The sequence below is a fragment of the Mauremys reevesii genome, linkage group 2, assembly GCF_016161935.1.
Source record: "Mauremys reevesii isolate NIE-2019 linkage group 2, ASM1616193v1, whole genome shotgun sequence".
Classification (NCBI taxonomy): domain Eukaryota; kingdom Metazoa; phylum Chordata; order Testudines; family Geoemydidae; genus Mauremys; species Mauremys reevesii.
The window spans coordinates 272,526,842-272,537,874 of record NC_052624.1 but is presented as its reverse complement, the minus strand read 5'-3'; the positions used below and the strand labels follow the sequence as shown (position 1 = coordinate 272,537,874).

The following is an 11,033-nucleotide window of genomic DNA, read 5'->3' as shown; positions in this document are numbered from 1 at the left end:
GCTTTTTTCCAGACTGATGGATGAAGAGCCAGATCCCATGCTTCCCTACAAAGCCCCATAGCCTGCAAGCAGGACCAGGAACCCCCTTGCAACTTGAAGCGATATTTATTATTTTAACACAGTTTTCAATACAATCTAGTGATACGCGGTTTGACCCTTATGACCCAGGGTCCAGTGGGGACGCTGGAAGGGGTGACTCAGTCTCAAAAAAAAGCCTAATGATAACCCTGAACAAAGAGAGACAGAAATCCTGAATATGTGGATTTAGAAACTGCTGCAGTGGTGATTAAGATCCAGCCATATCTAGACAGAGCATCTATCGAGATGTACCTAAAACCATCATTGTGTTTGGAGAACGGGTGCACATCAATCAAATCTGGCAGCCACTGTGCATCCTCATCTAAAATAATAATCTTCTTTCTGTTTGTGTGAAGTGTAAGCATCCTGGTTGTTAGCCATTTGCTAATGTACGCATGGAGGGTCACATTCAAAACAAAATAAAAACGTAAAACCAACAAAGTTTATTGACCGACTGGTGAAACACCGATGTCATAACAGCCTGAGCAAAATCCAGGCATACCAGGTGTAAAGATAAGGCAGGCTTTTAGTGTTTCTTTCTTCCAGTGTCTTCTTGAGTGCCCTATCTCAGGCTACAAATGTGAGGGTCCAGGAAAAACCTGAACACTGTAAGGGGAAAAAAGTGTTTTTTCCTGAGGCCCCAGTACTGAAAAATTGGGAATTTGGGGCAAAATTTAAAAGAAACATTTATGTGGAATATTTTCTCTCAGAATGAACAATGAAAAAAATTGAGAAAAATGTTCAAAATGATTTTATTACTGCTGCACTTCAGTCCTTAAAGATGTTTTCTAATAACTAATAAGTGTCAAATGAAGATATTTTATTTCAAAACTTATGGCTTTAGGCAATTACAATTCATATATGCTGCAGGCCCTAGATACCATATATATCTATGTAACTCCCTGGGGCATATTATTACAGCTCCCAGTCACTGAAGACATTCTCTGAACAAACCTCTTCTGCAGTCAGAATATGAACGTGAAATGCAGGGGTCAGCAACCTTTCAGAAGTGGTGTGCCAAGCCTTCATTTATTCACTCTAATTTAAGGTTTCACGTGCCAGTAATACATTTTAATGTTTTAAGAAGGTCTCTTTCTATAAGTCTATAATATATAACTAAACTATTGTATGTAAAGTAAATATGGTTTTAAAAATGTTTAGAAGCTTCATTTAAAATTAAATTAAAATGCAGAGCACTCTGGACCAGTGGCCAGGATGCCGGCAGCGTGAGTGCCACTGAAAATCAGCTAGCGTGCCGTGCACGGCACGCGTGCCAGAGGTTGCCTATCCCTGGTGTAATGCAAACTCTGCAAAAACAAACAAACAAAAAAAAACCCCAAAGCATTTTCTCTGGAAGTATTTAAAGATGGGTGGACAAATGTACAGGGATAAGTTATTAAAAAGATGTTAAAAACTGGTTGAGGTGGAATCAAACACACAAGAGCATTAACAGATGGAGAGAAATCCATATAGCAGAGTATATTAGTAGTGAAATGAGTACTAGAAAAGGCTAGAAGTGGGAAAGTATTTGCTTTGTAGACTGACAATGCCAGTAAAGGAAAGCAGCACAAGAAATCATAATGGACATATTATTGCAATAGGATGCACTTCCCATGGCCTAAGTGCTTCAAATTTCAGATTTCATGAAGTTGGGCACACTGGAAAAGATCTATAAAAGAGCAAAAGGAGTTGTAAAACATGTGAAAACTACTCATATTGTATCTGCAGTCTTTAAGGCCTTGGCTACACTTGCAAATTTGCAGCGCTGCAGCAGGGTGTGAAAATACACCCTCTCCAGCGCTGCAAATTGTGGCGCTGCAAAGCGCCAGTGTGGTCAAAGCCCCAGCGCTGTACGTTATTCCCCACAGGGAGGTGGAGTACGGACAGCGCTGGGAGAGCTCTCTCCCAGCGCTGGCGCTTTGACTACACTTAGCGCTTCAAAGCGCTGCCGCGGCAGCGCTTTGAAGTACAAGTGTAGCCAAAGCCTAAGAAGCAGTGGGAAGAAAAGTATGGTAAGACTAAAATGGAAACCCTGAAACTTTCTAGCAAAACAAGATGGGGAAGTGTAGTGATGTCATTTGAAAGTTTATTAAAAATGAAGCAGCTTTTCAAGAAACCGTGATAATTGAAGATCTAAAGTAGTTAAAAGTGTAAGGCACACTCTACTTTGAGGATATCTTTTGGGTTCACCTGCAAAACTCTGAAGATTCTACAGTGATTTGCAGAAGCAACTCGCTATCTATATCAGATAGCATTTGCCATCAGACATTATCTTGGCCATAAATTGAGCAGAGTCAATTGTTTTTGAGAATCTTAGTGCATCTCCACTTGAGTCGGGATGACGTAAAAGTGAAGGACTTTATTCGTAGATGGGAAGAATTTTGCTGCAAACCAATACACGCTGTTGCAAACCTCTTAGGTCCAAGGTTCAAAGATAGCAATGTTAGTGATGATAGCATTGTTACAGCATTTGACTGGATTATCAAACAAGCAACACTCTTAGGACTACATGTTGCAAAGTACTTACAAAAGTTGCAGAATAAGGAACCTCTTCCAGCAGTGCAAACTGAGAATCTGCTAAGCATATTGCTGCTACAATATGGTGGTAATGCCTTTGTACAACACAATCTCAGACTCCTTTTGCTTCTCCTCTGCTTCAGATTCCTCCATTTTCGGCAGCATGTGAAAGAAACTGGACAGTGTTTGGAAATATACACCCAGTCAAGAAACAAGCTACCATGTGAAAGAGCTGACAAGCTTGTTTCAATTCATGCAAATCCTCAGTTTAATATATCTTCATCTTTAACATAAAGATCATAGTGAAAGTTCAGAATTTTGAACTCTATGGGTACGTCTTCACTACCCACCGGATCGGCGGGTAGCAATCAATTTCTCGGAGTTCGATATATCGCGTCTCATCTAGACGCGATATATCGAACCCCTAACGCGCTCCCATCAACTCCGGAACTCCACCGGAGCGAGTGGCGGTAGCGGAGTCAACGGGGGAGCCGCGGACGTCGATCCCGCACCGTGAGGACAGGTAAGTAATTCGAGCTAAGGTACTTCGACTTCAGCTACGCTATTCACGTAGCTGAAGTTGCATACCTTAGATCGACCCCCCCCCCAGTGTAGACCAGGCCTATGGCTATAATCTTCCTTTTTGTTTACAATTAAATAATATTTATGCTTTCTATTTTCAACCTTTAAAAAATTTGTTTCTATTTTAGAGATATATCAACAGGCAAAAAAAACAAAAAACACCCAACACCACCACCCAACCACAAGTACCTTAGAGCAGAGGTTCTCAAACTGGGAGGTGCACCCTGCTGGGAGTGGAGGCATGGAATCCTGGGGAGGAGAAGGCAGCATAACAAACTGTTCTGCCTTGAGAACTGGGCACCCCCCATCCTCCACCAGACAAAAAGAAACACATTTATAAACTCAAATCAAAAGGAGATACTTCCCCTACCCCTTGCTGGAGAGATGGGTGGATGTTGTCCTGTTACTAGCCCCAGGGCATCAGTACCTTCCACTAAACAGGGCCTCAGCTTTTGTTGTTTCCCCCTGTAGCATGGAGACCAGCTTCTCATCCTGGAAAAGCCTGTCTCCCTGCTACCCAGAACATTACTTCCCTCCCCGACTCAAGGAGGGGTTTTTAAAGATCTCAGGCAGCTCTTAATTGGACTCAGATGTCCCTAATTGATCTGAGATAACCCCTTCTCAGCTTATAGGAAAAATGGCCTTTATCATTCTAGGGCTAACATACCTGCCTTCCTTCTCTTCAGATCACATCAATATTTCGCCTTTTATTAAACATTTCCATGGAGAGAAACATTTATGAGTTTCTCCTCCATTTTTTGAACAGCTCCACTCTCTTGCAGCCCTCCAGCCTGACTTCCTCACAAGTGGCAGTTCCCTGCCTGCTCAAACCAGCCAAGAGTAACACCCGACACTGACTTCAATGGGAGCTCCTCCAGAGGCCCCAGATGCACTTCACGGTTTGTAGCACCACTTATTATTCTATAGCAGGCAGCAGTGCGCTAGGTGCTTCAGAGCACATGAAGAAATAAAAGACCCTGGCCCAAAAGAGTGCACTCCAAATTTAACAAAATGAGTAGTGGGGTGGCAAGGAGCAAAGAAGAGACATGGCATGGAAAGATGAGAGATACTATTAATGCAGCTACTACAGTTTATCTATGTACGCACTTCATGATGGATCAGGTATATCGGGTTTTCAATGTCTAGAAGGTAACGATACAAGATAATGAAAATGCTCAATTGCTTTGTTGGGAGCATCCTGGGAAAGATGAGTTTTCAAGAGGGTCTTGAGAACCTGATCCAAAGCGCATTGAAGTCAATGTGAGTGTTTCTGCTGGTGCCAGTGGACTATAGATCTGGCCATAGAAGGAATAGTTGAGCATTCTAGGGGCATGACGTAATAAAAAGCATTGAAATGCATTTGGAATCATCGGAGCAATTAGCTAAGACAGTGTCAGGAACTCTGCTAGCTCAGTATGCAGTTGCCTGGTGACCCAATGAGCTCAGCTGGGCCCAATAAACCCTCGCTAAGTGCCTGTGCTCCCTGGCTGGACAGAAGAGCCAACGGATGGCTATTTAAGCCTTGTAGCCAGAGCAGCACAGGGTGTTCCATACCTGCAGCTGCACCAGACCTGCTTTCTGTACAGGCCCTTGATTCAACCCTAGTCCCCACTTTCCTCAGAACTCCTGCTTCTGACCATTGGCCTGTCCCTTGACTTATGCCTCCAGTTCTGTGCTCTGATTCCACCCTGACCCCAAGGACAGATGCCTGTTCTCACCACTAGGTTGCACTGCCTGGACCCTGGTGTGTATTCCACAGCAAGGGATGGAAAAAGAAAGGGTACAGGAAGGTGACAGTTACAACACAAACTGATCATGAAGTTTATTGTCCATTTTAACCTTTGTTTAAATGCTTTGTTATATTAAGATCTGAAGCAAACTCTAGAGCTGGAGGTAAATGTACTGTGCTATATTTTTTTGCTAAGGAAAGCAAGTTAAGTTTGTTTGTTTTTAATTATGATAAGCCTGCGCTGCAGCACTTTGCTGTTTAATCTCTGTTGGTGCTGCCTTTTTGGGGGGATGAACATGATCAGGTTTGCCAATGAGCAGAGTGAGAAACTAGCAAGGCTCTACTCTGCATATTTAATCCATGGCCTGGAGAGGACGTTGCTATGGACCACTGCAATATAGAGTGAGAACAGTCAGTTGCATGAGTTTCTTTGTTCAACTGTGTGTGAATTTAATGCTTGTTAAGGAGCCCTGGCTGACTGCTCTGGAGACTCAGGTCAAATTGTCAAACTTGGGTGCCTAAAGTTAGGCATCTCCATAAGTGACCTGCTATTCACAGGTGCTATCAGCAGCTCCTAGGGGAGTTCAGAGGTGCAGAATTCCAAATTTAGGTGTCTAGATCAAAGGCCTGACTTTTGAACTTGGCTCAACTTAAGGGCACCCACATTTTGCCCATAAGTCCTCTCTGTTTATCCACAAAATTGGCACAGCATAGACGGAGCAATACTCTCACTATACAATAGAAAAGCCTGCCTCCCTTCACTGCTCCACTGACAGTAACCAGAAATCAAACTGCATGAGAGTGGCTAAAAAGGGAACAAGGTAGGTAAAGAAGTCTCCCTGAAGTGAACCCAGTTGCAAGCAATTTCAGCATCTGTCAGAGAGGGAGTGTCACTCATGTCCTGTTGGGCTGAACATTCAACACCCCCTCTTTTTCTCTCCTCCAATTCCCTTCTTCTCCTTTGATGCAGAATCAGCAGTCACAGGCAGGTACCGTCCTTAACAGCATTTCAAGACAAAGCATCGACTTTAACACGGAAAGGTCACTCCTGGTATGTCTCACAAGTGCCCTCATTTTCATCACTTACATACCTTATCTATTCATCTGAACAGATAGGGTACTCAATACACCATTACAATTACAAGCCATATCCAAAGGAAGTACTGAACTAAGCATGAAGCTGGAGTGCACACAATGCACCGTGAATACATTATGCCGGCTGCTAGCTCATGACAATGGGCCTGTATAATTAACTGGATGAGGAGATTCAGAAGTGCTGTTTCCAATTAAAAATAACACTTTTGCAAGGGCAAATGAGTGAGGCAGTGGTTGTAATTCTAATGTAGCTCTAGCAGCCGCCTCACTTGTCCTAGAAGAACCTGTCTTCCTGCCCCAAACTGGTGCCCTATACACCCTCCTCCTCCTCCTCTACCAAAACAACTTCTCTTCTCCCTCCAGGTGGTACATCCCTCCGTGCTTGAGAGCTACTGACCAGGGCGGGTCGATGGGAGGGAGGAGGGTTAGAAAGAATTTCCCCAGAGGAAGTTATTCCACAACAGAGCAAGTCAAAAATATTCAGTGCAAAAATTGATGAAAAATGGTCCTTTTAAAAAAAAAAAAAATTTGTGGAAAAGCCTCTCATGAAATTTTCCATTTTTTGATGAAAAGCAAAAATTAAACAGCTTTCGGTTTTCTAAAACCTAAAAAATGCTTGCTTTTTTTCATAGAAATATTATGAGGAAAAAAAATGTTAAATTGGCATTGCATTTAAAAATTTCCACACAAACTACCATTTTCTGAACAGCTCTATAATGGACCATTGTCAGGGTTCTTGCACCTTCCTCAGAAGGAGCTGGTAATGCTCACTGTTAGAGACTGGACTACTGGGATGGCAATTCCTCTGCGTCCATACCGGGTTTAATCATGGTGCTTTTCTCCAGGAAGGAGAGAGGGCCTAAAGAGCTCATCCCAACCTGTCGTAAAGCTTTGATAAGAGCAACTGATAAATTCACTCATATTGACATTATCATTTCTCTTTGGGAAGACAAATGAGATTGAAAGCACCTCTCTCCTAGGCAACAATTATGGGCTCAGTCTTATTCTCATTGAAGTACAGTCGAACCCATTTATCTCGACCTCGGTTACTGCCAAATCTATATTAAGTCGTTTTTTTAGAAGTGGAACAACTCCTCTCTCTTTGTCTTATGGTTCAGGCCAGCGACATAACAGGGTTCAACTGTAAATGGGAGTTTTGCCATTGGTTTAGTGGCAATGATTGGGCCCCTTAAATGCACACTGCATGTTGCTTTCAGTGGTCAGCAGACATCACTTCAGCAAATCAGTTTGTTATGTTGCATTACACAGTGTGACAAAATGATGCAGTGAATAAGGAATGAAATGCTGACTCTTTCATAAATCTTTAACTTGACAAAACTATTGTGAACCAGGGAAGCTACTGTCAGTTCGTTTAGCAGACAAAGCACAAATTGATGATGACTGAACATTTAGTAAGTGACATCCATCCCCACGGCGGGTGGTTTGGCCTCAGGCATGAAGAATGGGATGTCAGTTCCTCTCTTCTCCCAGTGAAAGGACAGTGCACTGTATATATACACGCATTAACCCCAAACAAATTAACAATCACCTTGGGAATTCAGAATTTCAAACTTATTTTTTTAACTTATGCAGTGTTGTTGTAGCCGTGTTGGCCCCGTGATATTAGAGAGACCATGTGTGTGAGGTAATATTGTTTATTGGACCAACTTTCGTTGGTGAGGGAGACAAGCTTTCGAGTTTACACACAGCTCTTATAATTAGGGCCCGACCAAATCCACAGTGCATCCTGGTCAATTTCACGGCCATAGGATTTGAAAATTGGTCAGTTTCATGAATTCAGATGTTTACATCTGAGATTTCATGGTGTTGTAACCATGGGGGTCCCAAGCCATAAGCGGGTTGGGGGGGATTGCAAAGGTGTTGTAGGAAGGCTGCGTGATTGCCACCCACATTTCTGTGCTGCTTTCAGAGCCCAGATCTGAAGGTAGCAGCCGCAGAGCTTCCTGCAGCATGGGGAGGTACGTGGAGACGGGTCTGATCTCCCCCTGAGAGCAGCTGTGGAAGGGAAGAGCAAGTCCTGTCTCTCCCCACCCCGGTTGGGGCTAGCACCTAGGAGACCGCGGCTGGAGTGCTCCCCGCAGTACGGACCCACCTCCACCTTCAGGAACCTCCTGCAGCAGGGGGAAGTATCCAGAGGTGTCTCTGATCTCCGCCTGAGAGCAGCTGTGCAGGGAAAGAGTAAGTCCCATCCCTCCCCAGCTTGGAGACTAGCAGCTGGAGCCCAGGAAATGGTAAGAGACCCAGGCTGGGAGGCTCCCAGCCTTTCTCCTCACCCTCCAATAGCTAGATTTAATGGGGGAGGGCTTATTGCAGGGATTGGCAACCTTTGGCATGCAGCCCACCAAAGTAAGCACCCTGGCAGGCCGGGCCGGTTTGTTTACTTGCCACATCCGCAAGTGCAGCTGATCGCGGCTTCCATTGGCCGCGGTTCGCCTCTCCAAGCCAATGGGGGCTGCGGGAAGTGGCGGCCAGCACATCTCTCGGCCTGCACCACTTCCCGCAGCCACCATTGGCCTGGAGCGGCGAACTGCGGCCACTGAGAGCCACAATCGGCCGAACCTGAGGTGGGCCGCATGCCAAAGATTGCCGATCCCTGGATTATTGTGTCAGTGGCATGTTTTCCATGGCTGTGAATTTGGTAGGGTCCGACTTATAATAATCAAATGGATGCCAAAATGCAAGTCTGTCTCCTTATCTAGCTTTTCAATCCATTGTTCCTGTACATTAGCTTGCTACCATAAGATTGCTTATGAATATTGCTGGTCAGGAATTTTTTGATGAAACTTTTCTTTTTTTTGGTGGGAAAAGCCTGATTTGTTAAACTTTTCATATGAATGTACCAGTCTCAATTAAACATTCATCAGGAAGAATTTCTCCGGTCCAAGATGGAGTTTCTGGTTGAAATCCAAGAGCCTACTATAGAATAACCTGCAGCTTAGGACTCTCACTTAGGATGTGGGAGACCCAGGTGCAAGTCCCTGCTCCAATGAATATTTAATTATTTACACAACGTGGAACAGTTCCAACAGGAGAGAATGAGCGAGGTATATCCCAGAATATACCCTTGCCTGTTGTCAAAACACTCTGTGGGGCAATATGGGAGAGTAGCGGAGCAGGGCCTTGAACATACGTCTCCCACATCCCATGTGAATTCCCTGAACAGGCTATTGGCTGTTCTGGGCTCCTAATCTCTAATATTTCACCTAAAAAGTCTCAGGTTCATCACGCTGCAGAGTGGGAACATTTTTTGCAACATCAAAACGTTTCGTGGGTCAGGAAAGCCATTTCCCAACCAGCTCTCTGGGCTACTCTATTCAGGATTCTTCTACTGCACTATAATGTCAATGTCAATTATTTAAGAAATAAAAACCCAGCAACATGAATCTTTATGTTTCCAAGCTATGCAGAACGCACTCAGCCTCTGCTCATAATGGAATTAGTGCTGTGCTGCAACCAAAGATGCACCAAAGCTGACAGAGCACAGCTGCAATTGTGGCTAATTATATTTTATCTCCACCCCCGGTCTATACCTAGGTGATGGCTGCCATCTTGGTTGACACTGGCGATTGAAACAGGGACCTCCACAGCTTGAGTTAAACAGTCAGCTTCTGTAATGGGGGGATGTAACAGACTCCCCTTCTTTGTTGATCTGGAACACAATACAGCCAGTAGGTTATATCTGCTCTCTGTTCCTCCTACCTGCTGTCCCATTCCTTACATTTCACTCAATTGAGCAATCCCCATTGTCACCCCAGTCTATTTCCAGCATAGATCTCCAAAGCGTGCAAATCAGTGCAGCTCTACCAACTGAGTGAGAACCACAGAAGCCAATGGACCTATGCTGATTTACATCAGCTAAGACTCTGGCCCATAATTCTTCCTCCTTTCATGTCTCCCTAAGAAAAAAGCTCCTGGTTAACATTCACCGAGTGCCCTGGCTACAAACATTTCCAAGGAATCCACCTGTTCTGTGAAATAGCCCAGATACTGTTCCCAAATGCTTACCTCATTTGTCCTGCACAATACCACGCTGCTCTGATCTTTACACTGTAAATTCTTCAGAACAGGGGCGGGCTTGTTATCAGTTTGGCACAAGATACGCTTCTGCGCAGCATGGTATTTATTCATGGCACTATATTGATAGTATTAATTTCTATTTTTGTTGTATTCTTATCTAATTGCCCCTTGCCTGGCTCAGGAACCCAGGACATTGTGCAAGCAGTTAAAATGTCTTATCGTTATCACAAAGTTGCTAGAAACTGGCAACCCACTAGGAGCGCACAGCTCTTGCTGCACTGCACAACCCTAGTTCCTGGGAACTGCATGGCTTGCTCTTATCCATGCAGGGAGTGGGCTGATCCCAAATTTAGGATTAGAAAGCACAAAGAACTCCTACATACTTCCTTCCTCAGCTGCTTCTATGCTCTTTGGGGCTAGCTGAAAATATGGAGTTTAGTATTTAAGTGACTTGAGGGTTTTTTTTAAACTGTCCTGCAGCTCCCACTGAGAGATTTTCCCATCCTCTCAACACAGGGCGGTTCTGTCCCCCAATCTGCAGGGGCATCACTTTGCCATTGTCATGTCATCCCTTTAGACTTGCGCTAAAATTGTTTTGCCATTATGTTATCTTGGTGATTCAAATTTGAACTCCAGTGAACACTACCCTCCAGGCTTCCTTGGAAAAGCTTGTGAATCTTACTTTTGTTAGGCTAAAGAAGCCAAGCTCCTAAATTGCCTCTTGTAAGGTAAGTTTTCCATTCCTCAGATCATCCTAGTAGCTTTTCTCTGCACCTGTTCCAGTTTTAATTAATCTTTCTTAAACATCGGAGACCAGAACTGCACACAGTATTCCAGATGAGGTCTCACCAGTGCCTTGAACAATGGTAATAACACTTCCCTGTCTCAACTGGAAATACCTTGCCTGATGTATCCTAGGACTGCATTAGCCTTTTTCGCAGCTGCATCACATTGGAGGCTCGTAGTCATTCTGAGATTGAACAATATACCCAGG

General features: G+C 44.1%; 1 long non-coding RNA gene and 1 other non-coding gene across 2 annotated transcripts; one reads left to right on the top strand and one right to left on the bottom strand.

The window, feature by feature from the left end:
• Positions 1-327: 327 nt before the first annotated feature.
• On the bottom strand, positions 328-4,466 carry LOC120396673. Its single transcript, XR_005593293.1, has 4 exons — positions 4,285-4,466; positions 3,367-3,426; positions 2,606-2,770; positions 328-684 (listed from the first exon to the last, which is right to left on the bottom strand). It is a non-coding gene; the product is annotated as an uncharacterized LOC120396673 (long non-coding RNA).
• Positions 3,846-3,961, top strand: LOC120399705. Its single transcript, XR_005595309.1, has one exon. It is a non-coding gene; the product is annotated as a U5 spliceosomal RNA (small nuclear RNA).
• Positions 4,467-11,033: the final 6,567 nt, after the last annotated feature.